This window comes from Budorcas taxicolor, chromosome X (assembly GCF_023091745.1).
Source record: "Budorcas taxicolor isolate Tak-1 chromosome X, Takin1.1, whole genome shotgun sequence".
Lineage (NCBI taxonomy): Eukaryota > Metazoa > Chordata > Mammalia > Artiodactyla > Bovidae > Budorcas > Budorcas taxicolor.
In genome coordinates this window covers 34,389,827-34,413,219 of record NC_068935.1, presented here as the reverse complement: position 1 = coordinate 34,413,219, position 23,393 = coordinate 34,389,827, and the positions used below count along the sequence as shown (strand labels likewise).

The 23,393-nt window shown below is 36.7% G+C and overlaps 1 protein-coding gene and 1 pseudogene across 1 annotated transcript in view; one reads left to right on the top strand and one right to left on the bottom strand.

The window, feature by feature from the left end:
- TENM1 (teneurin transmembrane protein 1) overlaps window positions 1–23,393 on the bottom strand; it is a 629,447-nt gene that overhangs the window by 445,371 nt on the left and 160,683 nt on the right. The gene's annotated exons all lie outside the window — the stretch shown is intronic.
- Window positions 8,077–8,483, top strand: LOC128069740 (60S ribosomal protein L32-like; annotated as a pseudogene).

Below are 23,393 nucleotides of genomic sequence, written 5' to 3'. Positions count from 1 at the left end.
AACTGTCTGGGAAGTATAATCTTACTAACAATTAATGTCTCTCTATAAACAGTTCGTGTATACTTTCACCATATGGAGTTAATTCACTTAAAGGATTTTACAAACTTTTGGAACACTTATCCTCTTGTAAATCTTGATGTTATTGACTATAAGCAGATTTGAGATCAGATTGTTTGTTTGGGGCTTCTTTCCAATTTCTTTTAATCCTTTGACTTCAGGCCCTGCCTTTAGTAATCCTCTTGATATAGCTGGATATTCACAGTTCAGTACCAGGGTCAGCCTCTATCAAAATGGTATTGGAGGCTCAGCACTTCCCAATAGGCTCTCTCTTTTCCCTGGAAATCATATTCAAATAACAGCATCCAACTACACTAGAGAAATTTAAAACAGGTAGAAGTTATCCTTTTGTAAGAGATATTTACATTTATGTGGAAAATCTCCGCTTGTAAGGAGATCTCCCACTCTGGATGAGGGAGGAAGAATGACTGTAAATTTCTAGAAATTCTTTTACCAATGGTGAAGGTAATGGTTTAAATCTGCATAACAGCCTTACCCTGGATTACTGTGCTTTTCCTGGTCACCTGTCATAACTGCCACCCTCCCCATCCCCACCATCTTCTAGTCTTTAGTTGGAGAAGGTATTTATTTAAGCTGATAGTTTGGGCCATTTGGGGAGGTTACTCAGTTTTCTAGGGTATCTCCCAAGGTATTCATATTATTTCTCTGATGCTGGGAAAGATTGAAGGCAGGAGGAGAAGGGGACGACAGAAGATGAGATGGTTGGATGGCATCACTGACTCCATGGACATGAGTTTGGGCAGGCTCCAGGAGTTGGTGATGGACAGGGAGGCCTGGTGTGCTGCAGTCCATGGGATCTCAAAGAGTCAGACACAACTGAGTGACTGATGCATGTTATTGAACTTCTGTTCGGTTTTCTCCTGTTAATCTGTCTTGTATTATGGGGGGTCTCAGCCATGAAACTAAAAGGGTAGTGGGAAAATTATTTTTCATTCCCCACAAGTTTTTAATATGATTTTACAAATTTCCAATTAAAACTACTTAAACCTCTTCCCAGTCCCCTAAAGATGTACTAAATGTAAGCAATGAAGTAAGAACCTGGAATCTAAACATTCATGCACTTGAATAGGAACAAGTAGAGTGGCAATTTTAAGGTAGCACAAATATAGTGCAAATTTGGCTAAGGCTTTCATTTGGAAAGTCTGTGGTTGTACTTTGTCATACCTTCTCATATTCTATTTTTCCTAACACCTGATGACAACTGCAGGGTGTTTTACACTTTATAAAATGCTTTCATCAGATCATTGGATAGTCACTCAGAGAAATCCAGGGACTACAAAAACTACTTCATAAACCATTTCCAAATACAATGTCATTTTCTCCAAAAGCTGTGAGGAATACTACTTTTCCAGGAACTTTTTATTGAGAACATATATGAAAAAAGTATAGTTAATGGAAAAGAGGAACATTAAAGACTATCACTATTAGTGGCCCCCAATTAAATATAACTTAACTTGATTAAAGACAAGTTTATTTTCTCTTCTATGCAGCAAAGAACAACTCAAAAGCAAAACTGTAGGAACAGCATCTGGTTTTGGCTGAAAGAGTTTTATAATTTTATTCTTCAACTATGTATTACTATTATTGTTGTTGTTGTTCAGTTGCTAAGATGGGTCCAACTCTTCGTGACCACATGGACTGCAGCACGCCAGTCTTAGAGTTTGTTCAAACTCATGTCCATTGAGACAATGATGCCATATGTATTAATATTATTTATCTCATTTTTATTTATACATATAATACTTAAAACCAAAGATCAAACAGTAAGTGATGCTAGTAACAGAGACAAACAAGAAATAAAAGAATCAACCAGCATTTTACCTAGGCTTCTACTGTGATGAATACTAATATGTTAATGTTCAAGTTTCCACATTAAAATGCTAAATTAGCCTTGGCCCTTGTTGTGATATATAGGCAAGCAGGAAAGTTCAAATACATTATCACATATTAATTGCCAGTAATGACTTGTATGAAGGTAATTTGTGTTATTTACAGTAAGTTAACAGATACAGAAAGAATCTTAATTAATGAATTTGCCAATTATCTGTCCAGCTATGAGTTTGTGTTTTCAGTCCGATCCACATCTGCTTTTGAATTCTACTTAGAATAATTTCTGAAGCTACAAAGGTTGGCCACATGACCTGTCCTATTCTTTGTGGCCATCATTTCTTTATCTATTCACTCAATGCTTTGTCAGAGAGTGAAAATATCAAAGCAAATCACAGCCTATGTGTACCAAATATTTCATTAGGAGACAAGTTCCTAGGAAACTAACTTCATAAGGTGCCTAAACAATACCACACATAAAAGAGAAATAATTCAAGTGAGCCATTGTATGATGAGACTTAATTTTCTCCCATTCTCTTAATATGTGTGGAACAACAAAAAAAAAAGCTTTTTTTTCCATTACCTCATCTTAAGTAGTTTTTCAAATCAAACCCATACTCACACTCATGCTGTCACTGATAATGGATCTTGTGTCAAAGAAAAAGAGCATAAAGGACCCGATAATAAGTGTAATTATCAAACATCAAAAATGTAGATCAAAGTGGATTTCCTGACTCTTCTATATGCAGTCACTTCACAGCATTTTACTATTCATGTCATGTGGCCCTGACAGGATATATTAACTTTCTCTATTATGAGAGCAATGGGATTGGCACACTTCAGCTAGAAGTTAGCAGTAAGTAGAGTCATTATTCCTCTATCTTATTTTAGTGTTGTGTGTCTGTGTGTGTACTCTGTTTGTAAAATACACCACCCAGGCCCCTAGACACACCACACTGTGTCTCCAGAGGTGATAGTGAGCCTTCAGGGGAATGTTAACCTCCCTATGAAGGACAGATCCAGGCAAGGATTTTATTTCTTTCCGATAGTACAGTATTTCCTCTCTCTGGTAAATTACTTGACATATCTTTGGGAGGACTGAATTGTCTGAAGAGGGAAACAGAGTATTTCTAGAAACTTGCCAGGCTCAATCATTTCAATAACTCAAGTAATCTGATTTTCCACCTCCCTAAATCCCATATTCCCTTCTTTCCTCAACACTTTTCCTTATACATTTTTTTCTTTGAGGAATTTTTCTTTTCCTATTCAATGCTGAATAAAAAATTGTGTGCTAAGTATTCTGTAAGTAGACTTCCAGAGTCTTGATAACCTGCAACCTTCTAGTAACTGTAGTCCACTTTGTTTTATAGATTTATCTATTATTTGGTCAGGGCATTAAAAAAACTATGTTGGTGACAGAGGAATTACCTCTAAGCTGACCTTCCACTGAAGTATTATTGAAGATGATCAAAAGAGGAAAAATTTCTCATAATTTTTACAAAGATTCATCTGTAGGTTCAAAGAGACAGACCTTCTCAGTAATAAAACTTTTTAGAGTCATATGTCTGTGCCATTTCTCAGCCACAGGATAAGAACAAATATTGTTTCATATTTTCTATAAAAATTGGGAACATATTTGTTAAAAGAGAAATTAATTGCAAAAGAAAAAGGGCAAGACCATATGCATAGGGACAGATGGGAACCAGGCATAAGGGGGAAAAATATTTAAAAGAGGTTTTAAAAACCATTTAAAAAATGCAAAACACTTTCAAATTAGTAAGTTGAAAATTAATAGATTACAACAAAGTTTCAATAAGTTTTAAGTATTCTGAGGTTAAAAAACAGCCAGTCATTAACACATAACTTCAACCTCAACAAAAGATCATTTTTGTCGCATTTTAAAAATCTCAGGGGACTTTCCTTGTGGTCCAGTGATTAAGATTCCACTCATGCTTCCAATGTAGAGGGCATGGGTTGTGTCCCTGGTGTGGAAACGGATCCTAGGTGCCATGCAGCATGGCCAAAAAATAAAAAACAAACAAACAAAATAAACCTCCATCAAGCTTTTTGTTACACTTGGGCCTTTCTTAAATGTTAGTTTGAAAACAGACTGTGTTCTAAACAAGAGTTTAACTAATGGCTAAACTAACTTAAAACTATCCCATTACATAGACAAATATTATAATATATAGATTAGCCAATTAGCAAACTTCATTTTTCTCTACAGGGTAAAATGGCTTGGAATCTGGCACAGCTGTTGAAGTTGTTTACCACAATACTAGTTAGATACAAGTTTCTGGAATTAAATGTGCCATGCAAGAAAGTAATTTTATCATCTTCTTCCCCATGGGAGGAAATATGGATAAAGAGTTTGAGATGGCAGACTTCATCAATAAATTATGGTCAGGGTAACAGTATTGGAGAATTGGGTGGTGGTTTCTATCATGACCAGTGAATACTGCTCTTGTCATTGTTTTTAAGGGGCAAAGAGCTAAGAGCTATGAGAATAAAACAAAAAATGAAGTAAAGTAAAATAAAAGTCACCATATATGTAGACCAGGAAGCAGACACCATCATGTTACAGAACCATCATCACAATTATTTTCCATGCCAAAAAATCTATGATGCTTACAGAATAAAAAAACAATATTAAGATGTCAGTGACACTCATGTTGATATTACATGTAAACTTAAATGGATAGTGTAGTGTTAAGATCAGAGGTTCTGGAAACTATGAAGGTTTTAATCCTAGCACACCACTTAATATCTCTGTTAATTTAGGCATTGTTAAACCTCTCTGAAAGAGATGGGAATACCAGACCACCTGACCTGCCTCTTGAGAAATCTGTATGCAGGCTAGGAAGCAACAGTTAGAACTGGACATGGAACAACAGACTGGTTCCAAATAGGAAAAGGAGTATGTCAAGGCTGTATATTGTCACCCTGCTTATTTAACTTATATGCAGAGTACATCATGAGAAATGCTGGACTGGAAGAAACACAAGCTGGAATCAAGACTGCCGGGAGAAATCTCAATAACCTCAGATATGCAGATGACACCACCCTTATGGCAGAAAGTGAAGAGGAACTAAAAAGCCTCTTGATGAAAGTGAAAGAGGAGAGTGAAAAAGTTGGCTTAAAACTCAACATTCAGAAAACGAAGATCAGGGCATCCGGTCCCATCACTCCATGGGAAATAGATGGAGAAACAGTGGAAACAGTGTCAGACTTTATTTTATTGGGCTCCAAAATCACTGCAGATGGTGACTGCAGCCATGAAATTAAAAGACGCTTACTCCTTGGAAGAAAAGTTATGCCCAATCTAGATAGCATATTCAAAAGCAGAGATATTACTTTGCCGACTAAGGTCCATCTAGTCAAGGCTATGGTTTTTCCAGTAGTCATGTATGGATGTGAGAGTTGGACTGTGAAGAAGGCTGAGTGTCAAAGAATTGATGCTTTTGAAGTGTGGTGTTGGAGAAGACTCTTGAGAGTCCCTTGGACTGCAAGGAGATCCAACCAGTCCATTCTGAAGGAGATCAGCCCTGGGATTTCTTTGGAAGGAATGATGCTAAAGCTGAAACTCCAGTACTTTGGCCACCTCATGTGAAGAGTTGACTCATTGGAAAAGACTCTGATGCTGAGAGGGATTGGGGGCAGGAGGAGAAGGGGACGACAAAGGATGAGATGGCTGGATGGCATCACTGACTTGATGGCCGTGAGTCTGAGTGAACTCCAGGAGTTGGTGATGGACAGGGAGGCCTGGCGTGCTGCGATTCATGGGGTTGCAAAGAGTCGGGCACGACTGAGCGACTGAACTGACCTGAAACCTCTCTGGGCCAGTTTCCTCATCTGTAAAAGTGGTCAATTAACAAATAACCCATAGATTTCTGGATAGAATTAAATGAGTTAGTTCATGTACTTAGAACTGACTGACAAAGGGTAAGTGCTCACTAAATTTTGCAATCTTATTAATAAAGAGGAATTTGGAATAATTTACATATAAATATTTAGAAGCGAGGTATTATTGTTATTCAGTCACTAAGACTGCAGCATGTCAGGCTTCCCTGTCCTTTACTATCTCCCAGAGGTTGCTCAAACTCATTGAGTCAGTGATGCCATCCAACCGTCTCATCCTCTGTTATCCCCTTCTCCTCCTACCCTCAATTTTCCCCAACATCAGGGTCTTTTCCAATGAGTCGGCTATTCTTGTCAGGTAGCCAAAATATTGGAGCTTTAGCTTTATCAGTCCTTCCAATGAATATTCAGGGTTGATTTCCTTTAGGATTGACTGGTTTGATCTCCTTGCTGTCCAAGGGACTCTCAAGAGTCTTCTCCAGCACCACAGTTCAATTCGAAAGCATCCATTCTTTGGCACTCACCCTTCTTTATGGTCCAATTCTCACATCCATTCCTGACTATTGGAAAAACTATAGCTTTGACTAGACGGACCTTTGTTGGCAAAGTAATGTCTCTGCTTTTTGATATGCTGTCTAGGTTGGTTCTATGCAAAGTTGTGAAACGACTCAAAGTTTCATTTAGAACACTTCCCTCTTTCTTTAAAACCCCCTTTTCTTTACAGCTTCATCTTTTCCTCCCAATTGGCCCTTCCCCCTCTGGCTACAGAATCCCACCCAAATATACATTCTTAAATAAAACTATAATTGAGTCCCTTTTAAAAAACTCTCATGTATCCCAACAAAACTCATTCATCCTGTGGTGCATTCTCGCAAGTCAGTGCCATGAGACTGCAATTGGAATGATGAACTACCATGGAGGTGGTGCTGATATTTTGATAAGAGCCTTCAATGCCTGAATCCAAAGGGGTGGGTATTCAGAGATGATCATCAAGACATAATGACTCTAAATGTGGCTGTTTGCTGACTTCTCTCAGTTAGTTGAAGGATAACTCAAGAGCTCCTGGAGCCTAAGTTTGGGTATCCAGCTAAAATTCAAGACATAATTTTGGTATCTCATAAATATGCATTTAACATCTCTAAAATATAACTCTGTTTGGTTTTATTTTGTTTTTTGGCCACACTGTGCAGCATGCAGAATCTTAGTTCCCCAACCATGGATTGAGCCCGTGCCCCCTGCAGTGGTAGCTTGGAGTCTTAATCACTGGACTGCCAGGGAAGTCCCCCTAAAATATAAGTATTGAGTCTCTTAATCTCACCACACTCTTTTCCTTTCTTACCTAGGTGACACCACAAGGTACCCGGTTGCTCAAACAAGAAAATGGAGTTATCAGAGATTTCACTTTTTCCCATACCTCTGACACCCACTTCATCACCAAATTCTAGTGACTTCCTTCAGAAATATATCTTGAACCTATCTACTTCTCTTTGTTTGCCATTGCAAGCTATTATCATCTCTTACCTGAATAACTGCAATAATCTCCTTCCTAGTCCCCCACTTCTGATCTTATCCCTTTCAATCTATTTCTTTTACAATAAACAGCCCTGGATATTCCCTTCCCTTGCTTAAATTTCTTCAAAGGCTTTCTACTGCAGTTAGAAAGACGTTTAAGTTCATCATCATAGCTTCCAAAGGCTTGTGACTTGACCTGTGTTTAGCTTTCCGTTTCCTGTTGAGCTGTTCTCCACCTAATCCAGTACGTTTTTGGCACACTGGTCTTCTAACACAGCCCCTAGATGGAGCCAGCTCTTCCCACCACAAGTCCTATGTCTATGCTTGAAAGCTTCTCCCTACCCTACCATTGCCTCATCACATCTTGTTTATTTCTTTCATAATACTCATATCTTTAATTTCAAAAATTTCCCTTGTTTTTTGGATGTGTTCCTATTTTTCCCACTAGAATACAAGTCCCATAAGCAGCATTACTCAATGTTGTACATCTAGGGCCTGGCTATAGTTGGTGCTCAGCAAATACATAAATAAATAATACATTTCAATAATCATTTAATGAATGGTTGGGAAGGAACATCTTTTTGTTTTTTTTTTTTTAATCCCCTCTAACACAGGAAGATATATATAGCTTCTCATTGACACCATGTATAAGACCGACCCATCATCTAAAAGTAGTTACCTCAATACAACACGCACTTGTCATTTTGATCATATAAAAGCTAACTATCCTTCAGAAGGAGCTAATACTTTAAACCCGACAGCACTGCCTATGGAGGTGGGAGCCATCTCCTACTTGGCATCATGGCTGCCCTCAGATCCCCTGTGAAGCCCAAGATTGTCAAAAAGAGGACCAAGGTGTCCATCCAGCACCAGTCAGAATGACATGTCAAAATTAAGTGGAACTGGTGGAAACCAGAGGCACTGACAACAGGGTGCACAGCAGACTCAAAGGTCAAATCTGGATGCCCAACATCAGTTACAGGAGCAGCAAGGAAACAAAGCACATGCTGCCCAGTGGCTTCTGGAATTTTCTGGCTCACAATGTCGAGGAGCTTGAAGTGCTGCTGATGTGCAACAAATCTTACTGTGCTGAGATTGCTCACAAAGTCCTCTCCAAGAACTGCAAAACCCTTGTGGATAGAGCAGCCCACTTGGGCATCAGAATTATCAATACCAATGCCAGGTTGTGCAGGGAAGAAAAGGAATAGACAGCTTGTGGCACATTTTGTTTGTGTTAATAAAACCATAAAGCTCGGCAAAAATAAAAGCAAACATGACAGTCAGTAAAGTGTAATATTGCCTACAGTGTCATACAATGTGTTCTAGTTAATACCTATACTATTTGCAAAATGTCTTTTGTTTTAAACCTATTTGAAATAGTAGGTTCAGTTGTTCCTTTTACAATCAAAAATATGAAATGTCACTTTAACATAACATGGTAGTTTCTGAGTAGTTAATATGTAATAAGATGCTAAAATCATGGAAGAAAATTGAGTTTAAAATGAAAGGCATGAGATGGCTCTGGACTCAAAGTTATTTGGGGGATTTATTTTCTAAAGTTGGCCTCAAAAAGCAACAAAAATAAATTAGAATTGTAACCTGATTATGGCACTTTCCTTTTAAAGATTAATAAGGGTTACTTGGTTCAATTTTATTCTAATAATATTCTAATGATGTCAATGAAAAGTCACTCTCATCTACTCTCAAGGACTGAGATAGTCTCTTAATCAAAGTCCCTTTATTAGCTTTAGATCCATGCCATGACATTAAAAAATAATTCTTTTTCTTCTTTAAAGAAATTTGAAGAAAATTCAAACTAGAGACAATGACACACTATCACCTCTAGATTTACTCTTTAAGCCTAAGGAGAATCTTATTTGTGTTATCTCTGGTACCATAATTGCTCTCTGTGAGAAAGAAGTCATTTCTTATGAGGAACTCATATCCCTAACTCCTTTAAGTGCTTCTGGTATCAGATTAAATATTAATTTGAAGTACATCTGTGCTTATTCAGTTCAGCAGGTCCTGCTTATGAACGGTGATATAACAGATTTTCATTTTGCAGCACATGGCAATATGCACTACACTGCCTTTCCACCAGGGATCACTATTTTGGAACAGACAACAGACCTCAATGACTTTGGCATTATACTTTATGCACTTTTCCATCCAAGTCAATTTTTAAAATCAGGTCTTCCCAACCTTAAAGCATAAGCTAATCTTTCTGTTTTCTTCTTTCTAAGACAAGTACCTTGAGTACCACTGTCTTGAGACCAGCATCAACCATTAGTCAAGAATGTTGTACTCTGCTGGGAAGAGCTCACTGTTATACTAAATACAGAAGATACACTTTGTCAAACAGAATAAAATTTCTGCTTGAAACTTTATGAAATATAATGCATAAAGCTCTATATTCTGGAGTACCAAATACAATCTCAGTTATTTAAACCACAACTGTAAGATTTATATTAATGCTTATGGGACCTTGACATTCATTGTTATAAATGGACTTTTTATGAAGAAAAATACAGTTTCCCTGGGTTGTGAAAGATAATCCTACATCATTAATTTTACTTTGGTATTTAAAACAGCCATTTAAACTACAATGAATATTTCTAGATTTCTGCTAGCTTGTCTTCCATGAAAATGTGGTAAGAATAAGGGGAATCAGTCTAACTGGAACCATTTTATCTAGGAATTGAAAGAAATAGAGTTATTTCCCATTCTCTGGCCACCTTAGCATGTCCCCCACTCCCATTCTTACTCCTATTCCTAAATAAGGTAGAGTTTGTATTTCACCTCCACAAGTAGACCATAAACTCCTTGTGTATTCAAGCTGTATCTTACTCAGTTTTTTTCCTCAGTTTCAGCCTATAAAGTTCCTTGTATATGGTAATGACTCAAAAACTTGTTGAACTGAAATTTAGTCCTAATGTGACTAAACTGGAATGTCTGGCTCCCTGTCCTCAGTCACACGAATAGATTAATAAGAGCAATCTCCAGATGACTATTTTCTGGCTGGTTTTCCATCTCATATAGTTTTGGGGGGGCTTCCCAAAACAATTTATAAGAATGTTCTTCTCTCCAACATTTTTTTTTTCATTCACTAGGTATTCCTAGAGATTTATCAATCCAGGTATAAAATTACCTTGATAAGGCATAGGGCTTAAAATACCACAATTTAAGGACTTACTTTCAAGGGTACCTTATTTACTTGATTGTAGTTTTCAGAGAGGGTGGCATGACTTATTTTTCCCTGGGAATATAATTAAAGTCTTAGCACTATAACAGTTAGCTAGATGATAATACTAATTGATGTAGGATGGGCTTATTTATTAATGGTTGTTCTCACTAAAGGGATTTAGTTACCTGCAAAAAGTCCCACTGTTTAAGTCCTTCTGTGTTAGCTCCAAGTGGTCTTATATCTATAAAAATAAATTATTGAGGACTCCCCTGATGGTCCAGTGGTTAAGAATCTGCCTGTCAGTGCAGGGGACATGGATTCTATACTGGGTCTGGGTAGATCCCACACGTGGCCAGGCAACTAAGCCCCCATTTGCCACAATACTGAAGCCCGTCAGACTAGAGCCCATAACATGAGAAGCCACAGTAATGAGAAGCCCAAGCACCGCAATGAAGTGTAGCCACCACTCGCTGCGATTAGAAAAAGTCACCACACAGCAACAAAGGCCCAGTGCAGACAAAAAATAAAACAAAAACAAAAAACAAATGATTGGACCTAAGGGTGGGGTGCAGCAGAAGGATGTGCTTGTTGCCATGTTATATCTATTGACATCACAACTCATCTACAAGTAATAGAGTTTGCTTAAGTATCAGTAGCAACTAAGACTACCTCAAGCACATAAAGAGTATTTTTCTAAAGACTAGATTGAGGCAAAAATACATGAAAAGTTTTGACTCTACCTTATACCAAATTAAACCCAGTGTATGCTAGTGAAAGAAATTTTCAACTTCATCTCTTCTCATTAGCTTTTTCCTCTTTGGTGATCAGGTATTTCAATAATATAGAAAAGTACTGACAGTAATATAACAAACATCCATAAATCCACCATGGGAAATTAACAAATGTTACCTTTTCATCATATTTGCTTCACATCTCTTATTAAAGAATTAAAACATCACAGTTACTCTTGAAGCTAAATTCTATCCTGCTCCCTTGTTCCCCAGAGGCAACCACTATCTTGAAGTGGATATTCATCCTTTTTGTCAGTTCTTTGACAACATCAAACTCTTTCCTGCTTCAAGGTCTTCCTAAGCACTGTTCTCTGTTGCTAACATACTCTTCTTCATTCTTTTCACTATGATATCACCAGCTCACATTTTGAATTTCAGCTAAAATGTTACTTATTCACATATAGTTTCCTAACTCTATCCAAATTGTGTCTACCCCAATCCATAATGTTTTCAAATGGCATCCTCTTGTTTCACATGAGTGCTAATAGTGGCATTGATTTGTTTGTTTATTTGTATGTTTACTCTGTGTTTATTTGTGGAGACCAACTAGACTATGAAGTCCATGGAGCACAGACCATTTATGTCTTGTTTATCACTGAATGCCTAGCACTTAATGCAATTCCTTATACACGGTAGGAACTGAATAAATATTTTGAAGGATAAGCCACTGTAACCTGACAATCAATTGTAAACTAGAATAAAATCTCACTATTTGGCTATGGTCAGTAACCAGCCAATGTACTTTTTACTTTCTATTCTAATCACATACATGAAATTCTGCAAAGGAATAGCAACTTGATGCTCTGTGTAAATAAAAGTACAAATTATATATTATATGCCTTCCATGAACCTATGCACTAAGATGCATGCATTTTTAAAAATTTTATAGGTGCTATAACTGTTCTGATCAACTTTAATATTTTAAAAAATATTAATTGGCAGTAATTGCACTATTTACATGTTAATGAACAACACCTGGCCCCAGCTGGGTATAAAGACGCTGACAATGTTTTTCTCTCACCTCCCTGGCAAGGAACTGAGCATATGCAATTTTAAAGAGACCTGCTTGCCAGAAATAACACATTCATAATTGGTAGGACAATACAAAATTAGTTCACACATTTCACCGTTCTCAAACAAATGCACAATATTTTTCATGTTTAAAAGCTTTATGATTCAAAGAGGACCTTATTTCCTACACTTGGTGATTATTCACAGTCATTAAATTATTCCTGTCAACGAATGTGCCAGAAACTGGCTAAATGGAGGCCCAAGTGGCCTCCTGTAATAAGGGCCCAGTTCCTGGCTTAATCCCTTGAAAAAAACTGAGCTTCCTTTGAAGTCATTCAAAATCTATAATTAAATATGCTAATTCACTGGTCCCTCTATCCTACAATATTTTAAATCATTACCGTTTTTGTTCCATTTCCCTCTATAATCCTAACACCAGTTAAGAGGTATTGAAAAATTATTTTGAATAACAAAGATTTTTGTGAGTCATGAAATGGTTCTTGATAAATTTGTGTATCCAGTCATCTGTAGACCAATAGACATTATCAGGGACAACAGGATGAAAAAAGATGTACAAGGTCCTCAAATTATATATGTTCCTAGGGTTGTATCTTACCAGTAGAAGAAAGTTTGATACTTCTAACCTATTTTCACATATAGACAAACTAACCACCAAAATACTGACTGCCTCATAACCTCAGGTGCTTTGGGGAAGGGGGTAGTGGATGCACAAGGAGAAAAGTTTCACTTTGAGATGTTTATAATTTAGGAACACCTCTGGCAATCTAATGGTTAGAACTTGGCCTTTCAATGCAGGGGGTACATGTTCAATCCCTGGTTGGGGAGCTAAGATCCCATATGCCTTGCAGCCAGAAAGTCAAAACACAAAACAGAAGCAACATTGTAACAAATTCAATAAAGACTTTAAAAATGGTCCACATCAGAAAAATACTTTTAAAAAAGACGTTTATAATCTAGTTAGGGAGAAAAAATTACAAATAACATCATCATAAAATAGCCTTGGTTTGTGTGACATAGGGAATATTTGCAGTTAAGAGGAAAGAGAGCTTAGTTCAGACAAGTGTGTATTCAGTAAAGTCTTCGAGGAAAACTATGTGGAGTGAGACTGGAGAGAAAAAAAATAGTGTCTTCTGTGTGCCAGGAAATATTCTAAATGCTTTATCTCATTAACCTGCTCAAGGTCACACAGTTATTCAGAGCTGCTAAGATCTGGGACAAGAATCCAGATATGTCATTATATGCATTTCTCACTCAGCTACATGCTAGCCTTGAAGGATGGAGAAAACAGATGAGGTGAGAAGAACAACATGAGTAATAGGAAGAATGATTTTGAAGTGTGCTGTGCTGAAGATATTACTGCAAGAGCAAATATGTTGAGGAGTCATAGGAAAATCATCTCAATAGATACAAAGGGAAGTAACAGATATTTGATATTTCTAATCCTGAAAGTCTCAAAGAAGAATTTGGATGTAATAAGGTAGAAATTTAAATCAAATGAGTTACATGGTAAAATGGAGCATACTTGTTTTTCAGAAGCTGATAGGATAATAAGAGGTAAGAGAGGAATACAGACAGTATTATATACAGAGTGGAACTTGAGTGTAATGATGATAAAAAAAAAAAAGGCAATTTCATTAAATAAGCCAGAATATATGCTCCTCAATGGAGCTGCATCTCCAACCCTTAGAACAGTGCCTGTATAATAACTGCTCAATAAAATCATGTAGCTTATCATACAGAGTGAATAAAGGAATGAATGGATACAGGAGATATGTGTGACATCATGGACATAAACTAGACAGAGATTTAACTTGACACTAAGAAAATGCTTTGGAACACAATGAAATTATTTGTGCTAACAATTAACAAACATTTAAATCATTTGTTATCAGTTATCAAATAGATTTGGTATATTAATAATAAGAAAGCACTTAATGTAACATCAATGACTTTTTAAAATATTAATGTTTGGCCAGAATGGAAAGACACAGGTGATCTCAATCAGTGCTAAATATTAAGGTCTTATTTTACATTCCTATAGATACATATAGCTTTCCAGGTGTCTCAGTGGTAAAGAATCTGCCTGCAATGCAGGAGACCTAGGTTTGATCCCTGGGTTGGGATGATCCTCTGGAAAAGGGAATGGCAACCCACTTCTGTATTCTTGCCTGGAGAATCTCATGGACAGAGGAGCCTGGCAGGCTACAGTCCATATGGTCGAAAAGAGTTGGATGGAACTGAACACAAATGCTTAGATACATACAGCTACCTAACAAATGTCATGACTTGATCATTAAGATTAATGATAGCATCAGAATCAAAAAATCTGATAACTTTGTATAAACTATCTTGGATAAAGGCTTCCAATTTGTTTCTACAAATCAGAAACAAGCATCAGAACAAAAAAATTATGCTGAAAGGTTTTCTTGCTTCTTTTTATTCTGTTTTTTCTTCTATGTGAATATACTACATTAACAAGAAAAAAATATTTTTACACACTTTATATGACACACTTTTCCAAGCATACAATGAATGCTTACATAAAAGCATTTTTAGAATTAAAAATCCAGAATAGAAATTTTGAAATAAAGGATAAAAGTAGTTTTGATTAAACTAAAACATAACACTAGAACCTTCCCAACTACACTGAAAATGAGCCAGCCAATTTTGAAACTTTCTTAATTAGTAAGATTATAGTAAGATTTCTTGATTAGTAAGCATAGCCTGTTTTTCCCAGTATGGGTATTTAAACCACATAGAACATTTAAAAAAACCTATTATGCACAGACACACATACACATGGACCCTATTAAAAACACAAAAGACATGGAAGCAACCTAGATGCCCATCAGCAGACGAATGGATAAGAAAGCTGTGGTACATGTACACAATGGAGTATTACTCAGCCATTAAAAAGAATACATTTGAATCAGTTCTAATGAGGTGGATGAAACTGGAGCCTATTATACAGAGTGAAGTAAGCCAGAAAGAAAAACACCAATACAGTATACTAAAGCATATATATGGAATTTAGAAAGATGGTAATGATAACCCTGTATGCGAGGCAGCAAAAGAGACACAGATGTATAGAACAGTCTTTTGGACTCTGTGGGAGAGGGCAAGGGTGGGATGATTTGGGAGAATGGCATTGAAACATGTATAATATCATATATGAAATGAATCACCAGTCCAGGTTTGATGCAGGACACAGGATCCTTGTGGCTGGTGCACTGGGAGGGCCCAGAGGGCTGGTATGGGGAGGGATGTGGGAGGGGGGTTCAGGATGGGGAACACGTGTACACCCATGGCAGATTCATGTTGATGTATGGCAAAACCAATACAGTATTGTAAAGTAATTAACCTCCAATTACAATAAATACATTTGTATTAAAAAAATTAAAAAAATAAAAACACAAAAGAAAAGAAAATAGAAAGAGTATTTGCAAATCAAACTTCAAATAAATGACTAATGACTGGTTTCCTGACTTCCCTGGTGGCTCAGACAGTAAAAGTGTCTGCCTACAATGCAGAAGACCTGGGTTTGATACCTGGGTCGGGAAGATACCCTGGAGAAAGGAATGGCACCCCACTCCAGTACTCTTGCCTGGATAATCCCATGGACCGAGGAGCCTGGTAGGCTACAGTCCATGGGCTGCAGAGTCGGACGCAACTGAGCAACTTCACTTTCACTTTTTCCTTAATTATACAAAGAGTACCCTAAAAATCTATAATAAAAGATGTACAATCTAAGGTGATAAATAATATGGTTTATAAACAATAAAATATCATTGACCTTGGAACATATGAAAAATTCCCCCTCTCATAAATCATAAGTAAAATGCAAAATGAAAATACAGTATTATTGCATTTTGAGTCTATCAGATTGGCAGAATTCAATAAGTTTGATAACACCCTATGTTTGCAAGTGCTTGAGGCACTCTCATACATTGGTGATACATCCAAACTCATCTAATTTCTACTGATGACAATTTAACAATATTTGACAAATATTGTCAATATTTATCAAAATTAAAAATGCACAGATATTTCAGAACAGAAATTCTACTTCTAGTACTTTTTATATATATAAATGACATGCATAAAATTACAGTATGTTTTTATAATAGCAAATGAATTAAATTAACTGAAAGCAGTGTCAGTAAACACATTATAGTACACTTGTGCAATTGGAACTAGTCACCTGTTTAAAATAAGGATCTTTAAGATAGATTTAAATGGCAAAACACAAGGTGCAGAACAGTAAGTGTGCTATTTGGGTCAAAAGAGAGAATGTATCTGCATCAGTTCAGTTCAGTTCAGTCGCTCAGTCATGTCCGACTCTTTGCGACCCCATGAATCGCAGCACGCCAGGCCTCCCTGTCCATCACCATCTCCTGGAGTTCACTCAGACTCACGGCCATCAAGTCAGTGAAACCATCCAGCCATCTCATCCTTGGTCGTCCCCTTCTCCTCCTGCCCTCAATCCCTCCCAGCATCAGTCTTTTCCAATGAGTCAACTCTTCGCATGAGGTGGCCAAAGTACTGGAGCTTCAGCTTTAGCATCATTCCTTCCAAAGAAATCCCAGGGTTGATCTCCTTCAGAATGGACTGGTTGGATCTCCTTGCAGTCCAAGGGACTCTCAAGAGTCTTCTCCAACACCACACTTCAAAAGCATCAATTCTTCGGTGCTCAGCCTTCTTCACAGTCCAACTCTCACATCCATACGTGACCACTGGAAAAACCATAGCCTTGACTAGATGGACCTTAGTTAGCAAAGTAATGTCTCTGCTTTTGAATATACTATCTAGGTTGGTCATAACTTTTCTTCCAAGGAGTAAGCGTCTTTTAATTTCATGGCTGCAATCACCATCTGCAGTGATTTTGGAGCCCAATAAAATAAAGTCTGACACTGTTTCCACTGTTTCCCCATCTATTTCCCATGAAGTGATGGGACCGGATGCCATGATCTTCATTTTCTGAATGTTGAGCTTTAGGCCAACTTTTTCACTCTCCACTTTCACTTTCATCAAGAGGCTTTTTAGTTCCTCTTCACTTTCTGCCATAAGGGTGGTGTCATCTGCATATCTGAGGTTATTGAGATTTCTCCCGGCAATCTTGATTCCAGCTTGTGTATCTGCATATGTGATTATATATTTATGTATTATCTATGGAGAAGTACCTAGTATATAGGAGTGGTTGATTTCAGAGAAACTGGGTTGGGGGGGAATGCGAGATAGCTATCTTTACTGGATAAGCTCTGCATATAGGCTGAACTATAAGAAATTGCTAATAGTGAACTGTTTCTGATATACAAAAATAGCAATTTGATATTTTTACAAAATAACATTATAATATCTACCACATGCATATGCTACTTATTATTAAAAAGGATTTTTTTCTTTTTTATTGAAGTATAGTTGATTTAAAATATTATATTATTTTCAGGTGTACAGCCTAGTGATTCAAATTTTTTATAGATTACAGTCCATTTCAGTTCAGTTCAGTTCAGTCGCTCAGTTGTGTCCGACTCTTTGCAACCCCATGAACTGCAGCACGCCAGGCCTCCCTGTCCATCACCAACTCCCGGAGTTCACTCAGACTCACGGCCATCAAGTCAGTGGTGCCATCCAGCCATCTCATTCTCTGTCGTCCCCTTCTCCTCCTGCCCCCAGTCCCTCCCAGCATCAGTCTTTTCCAATGAGTCAACTCTTCGCATGAGGTGGCCAAAGTACTGGAGTTTCAGCTTTAGCATCATTCCTTCCTAAGAAATCCCAGGGGTGGTCTCCTTCAGAATGGACTGGTTGGATCTCCTTGCAGTCCAAGGGACTCTCAAGAGGCTTCTCCAACACCACACTTCAAAAGCATCAATTCTTCGGTGCTCAGCTTTCTTCACAGTCCAACTCTCACATCCGTATATGACCACTGGAAAAACCATAGCCTTGACTAGACGGACCTTTGTTGGCAAAGTAATGTCTCTGCTTTTCAATATGCTATCTAGGTTGGTCATAACTTTTCTTCCAAGGAGTAAGCGTCTTTTAATTTCATGGCTGCAGTCACCATCTGCAGTGATTTTGTTTAAAACTATTATAAAATATTTACTATATTCCCTGAACTATACAATATATCCTTGTAGCTTATTTATTTTATACATGGTAGTTTCTACAATCTATCATGTCCCTCCACTCTTCCTTCTCCCCACTGCTAACCACTAGTTTGTTCTCTATATCTGTGAGTCTGTTTCTGTTTTGTTATATTTGTTCATTAGTTTTATCTTTTAGATTCTACATATAAGTGCTAACATAGAGTATTTGTCTTTCTCTGATTTATTTCACTAAGAATAATAACCTCTAGTTCCACTCATTTTAATGTAAATGGTATTATTTTGTTCTTTTGTTGCTGAGAAAAATTCCATTTATATATATATATATGTATATATATGTATATATGTATATATATATATATAGCCCACATCTTCTTTATCCATTCATCTATTGATGAACACTTTAGGTTGCTCCATATCTTGGACTCTTCTAAAAAAAATACTAGCATGAACATTGATATATATGTATGTTTTCAAATTAGTGTTTTTATTTTCTTTGGCTATAGACCCAGAAGAAGAATTTCTGGATCATATGATGCTAAAGCTGAAACTCCAGTACTTTGGCCACCTCATGCGAAGAGTTGACTCATTGGAAAAGACTCTGATGCTGGGAGGGATTGGGGGCAGGAGGAGAAGGGGACGACAGAAGATGAGATGGCTGGATGGCATCACTGACTCGATGGACGTGAGTCTGAGTGAACTCCGAGAGTTGGTGATGGACAGGGAGGCCTGGTGTGCTGTGATTCATGGGGTCGCAAAGAGTCGGACACGACTGAGCGACTGAACTGAACTGAACTGATGGTAGTTCTATTAGTTTTTTTGAGAAACCTCCATACTGTTTTCCACAGTGGCTGCACCAATCTACATTCCCACCAATGGTGTTCAAGAGTTCCCTTCTCCATAGTCTTGCCAAAATTTTTTTTGTGTTTTTTTTTTTTTAATGATAGTCATTCTGATATGTGTGAGGTGATATTTATTTGTGGTTTCGATTTGCGTTTCCCTGATGATTAGTGCTGTTTGACCATCTTTTCATTTGCCTGTTGGTCATCTGTATGTATTCTTTGGAAAAATGTCTATTCAGATCTTCTTCTTTTTTTTTTTTTTTTTTTACTCTGGGTGTTTGTTTTTTAATATTCAGTTGTATGGGCTGTTATTTCGTATATTAATCTCTTGTCAGTGATATTATTGCATATATTCTATCCCATTCAGTAGACTGTCTTTTCATTTTGTTAATGGTTTCATTTGTTGTGCAAAAGCTTTTAAGTTTAATTATGCCCCCTTTGTTTATTTTTGCTTTTGTTTCCTTTGCCCAAGGAGACAGATTCAAATAACATTCCTGATTTATGTTAAAGATCGCCTATCTATGTTTTCCTCAAGAGGGTTTTATGTTTTCCAGTCTTACATTTAGGTCTTTAATCCATTTTTAATTTGTTTTTGTGTATGGTATGAGAAAATGTTCTAATCTCTTTCTTTAACATGGGGCTGTCCAGTTTTCCCAGCATCACTTACTGAAGAGACTGTCTTTTCCCCATTGTATATTCTTGCTTCCTCTATTATGGATCAACTGATCCTAAATGCTTGGATTTATTTTGGGGCTCTCTATTCTGTTCCACCATTCTGTGTCTCTTTTTGTGACACACCACAATGTTTTGATTACTATAGCTTTGTAGTATAGTCCCTAATCAGTCAGTTTGGTACGTTCAGCTTTGTTCTTTTTTCTCAAGATTACTTTGGCCAAAAAGAAAATGTCTTAATAAAAGCTGCAATACTTGCCAAAGCTTTTTTTTTTTTTTTTTTAAATTTCTTAACTCCCTCCAGTATACTTTTCTAGAAAATCCCATGGGCAAAGGAGTTTATTTCTTACCAGAGTTATAATAGTTCCATCAAATTAGCTTAAGACATGGTCATTTGTGCAGATGGCTAGGGAATGAAATGGCCAAGAGGGAAACAGCACAGTTTTCCTTTGGGAGGTAGTATAGGGTAGAGGTTAAGTATTCCATATGTGGAATCAGACTACCTACGTTTGAATCTTGGCTGTAAGACTTTGGGCAGGTTAAGCAGCCTTTCAGTACCCCTGCTTCATCTGTAAAATGGAAATAGTAATAATGCCTAACTCAGCAGGACATTGTTGGATTAAAAAGACCTAGTATCTAAAGTGCTTGGAACAATGCCTAAAATAGTGCTCCACAATATTAGCTACTATTATCATCACCATCACCATTATTATCGTTATTATTATTATTAACATGGCTTATTCACTTCTCCAGAGCTTCAAGCTCACTTTCATCTGTTTGTTCTCTCCCCATTTTTCTTCCAAAAGCCCACAACAATTGTGCTTTTTTTGAGTCTCTTTGCCCTCAGACTCTGTATTCATGTTTCCCTTCTTCTGCTCCTTATCCCTGCTCCCCATTCCTAGGTTTCCATGTTAGCTGACTCTTCCCTTATCCCTTCACCCAAGAGGCAGTGGTGGTTTCCACCACCACTTATTGTGGTGTCCTAAATATCCCACATTCAGTTCCTCAATTCCTCCATGGTTTGTGTAACCAAGTTCGAATGTTATCTCTCTGTTTTCATTTCTATTTCTGTCTTCTTAATTAGACCTTGACTAATATAGTAGGGTGAACAGAAAGGTGTGATAAAGGATGGAGGGTAGGCAGGATATGACTGGTATTGGTGGCCAGGAATGATTCCAGTTCATGAACAGTTTTATTTAACTGAATCCTATGGATATGAATGAGCTGACACAATGTAATGTCCAATGTTAGTACTGCGGTGTGTGCATGAGTGCTCAGTTACTTCAGTTGTGTCTGACTCTGCAACCAGTATTATGGTAGAAGAAAGAAGAAAGTATTAGTCGCTCAGTTGTATCTGACGCTATGCGACCTCATGGACTATACAGCCTGCCAGGCTCCTTTGTCCATGGGATTTCCCAGGCAATAATACTGGAGTAGGTTGCCATCTCCTTCTCCAGGGGATCTTCCCGACCCAGGGATTGAATCTGGGTCTCCCTCATTGCAGGCAAACTCTTTACCATCTGAGCCACCAGGGAAGCCTGGTAGTACTGTGGAAACCAAGTTTTAACAGGATTTAATATTTTCACTAAATCAAACAAAGAAGTTATTTCTGTCTTGATGGTACATATCTAATGTTTCCATAAGCAAGTGCAAGAAACTATTAAAACTCTAGGCCTGGCCAGTATGAAAGGCAATACAAGCATCAGTAGTAATGCATAATCAATTGAATGTATTTATGACTGTTTCCTCATTATTTCCTATTGAGTTCAAGAGGCTATGCATGACTGTAAACGGCTGGCAGGCTACTATATCAATATCCCAGGTCTGTCAGAGTCAACTCAGGGTTTTAGAAATGCTTATTTATACAATTCAAAGAGCCCATGTGCATAAAATAAAAGGTTTACTCTCTACTTATGCTCCACCAAATCATACGCTGTAGCACAACTGCAAATATATGTGTAAAACAAAAAAATTTCAGTTACAGTGCTTTACACTGTTTATAAAGACAACTTTCAATTGTCATGGCATGAAACAACACATTAAGGAAACTTTCCTAAAACCAAGATACAATTGATTTACTCTGTTAAATCCAGGAATTTTTATTCCAACTCCAATTTCATTATAGAATAAATTATAATGTTCTAATTGGGACTTTGCAAAATACCAGACAATATTAAATTTTAAATCACTATTGTCCTCTGAAATAGCTGCCAAGAAAATTATGGGCAGAAGCTAAATAGATTCCATTATTTTCTTTAAAGTGCCATCAGTATGTACATAGCATTTTATACTTTAGAGATAATTCTCAATAATAAAAACTTCTGTTAATTAAAAAATAAGTAGTTTAGGTGACTAAACCAAATTTTATCTAAATACCATACTCAAGGAAATAAAATTGATTTATGACATTGAGAATTGTTCAATGAAACAGAATCATTCAATGAAACAAACTGAAAAAGATTTGGCAAATAGTTATTTGAACATTAGATAGAAAAGAAGCACTTGTTTGAAACAAAAGCACATAAAATAGCTGAGAGAAGGATCCTTCTATGCAAAAAAATCGTATTGGTTTCAAATTTTAAGCAATTTGAAAGGAAATTAGTTTTACTTAGGGGTTTAATGCATTTCAAAAAAAGTAAAAAGTATTTTAAAATCTTGTGCTAATGACAATGCATTGGGTATGAAATTTGAAAATAAACAGAACATGTTTGCTTCTTTCTAAATATCTTGGAAATTACTCTGTCTGTGAATATATCAAGAGATGATTACAGAGATTAAAAAAATCACACAACTGTCATAAAGACAAAATCAATCACTTGGTATAAAATGGTAGTTACATCAGCATCCTGGAAAGGAGATGATAAAATAGCTGTTGATGAAATACAACAAAATAACCTTTCTTTTGGCTTTGCAAAAAGATTCATAAGAATTATAGCTCATTAAAACACAAACACTTAACATACACAGGTATGTATATATGCGTGCATGTGTGTGTACATTTGTGTATGTGTACATGCAACATGTTTAAAATATATACAGTAGTCCAACATAACTAAAGAAATATTTCTAAGCACTTGCTTTTGCAAATATAGAAGAATGATTTACAATTTGCATATCAGTTTCTATGTAAATGAGTGTTTATACAGTGTTTGAAAACACTTTGGTTTCCCTCAAGTATTTTATGCTCTTTGCCACCTTAAGTCTGAATTTGCTTATCACCTTACACAGAGCAATGGAATGTACCCTAGCTACTGCATTCATAATCATAAATAATTAATAGTTTCAGAATTAATTCATTTTACTATACAGAATTTATCAAATAGACCATTTGCTGTAAAACTTTAAAAACTACCTTAGTTATTTTGGATTAGTATTTTATCATTGTCATTTGTTAAAAAAGGAACAAAGTATTTTTCTAATTATTTTTTTGTATACATCCTATCAAAGATTTGCCAACATTCAAAGAATAATCTCTTGCCTATGAGTCATACTTCAT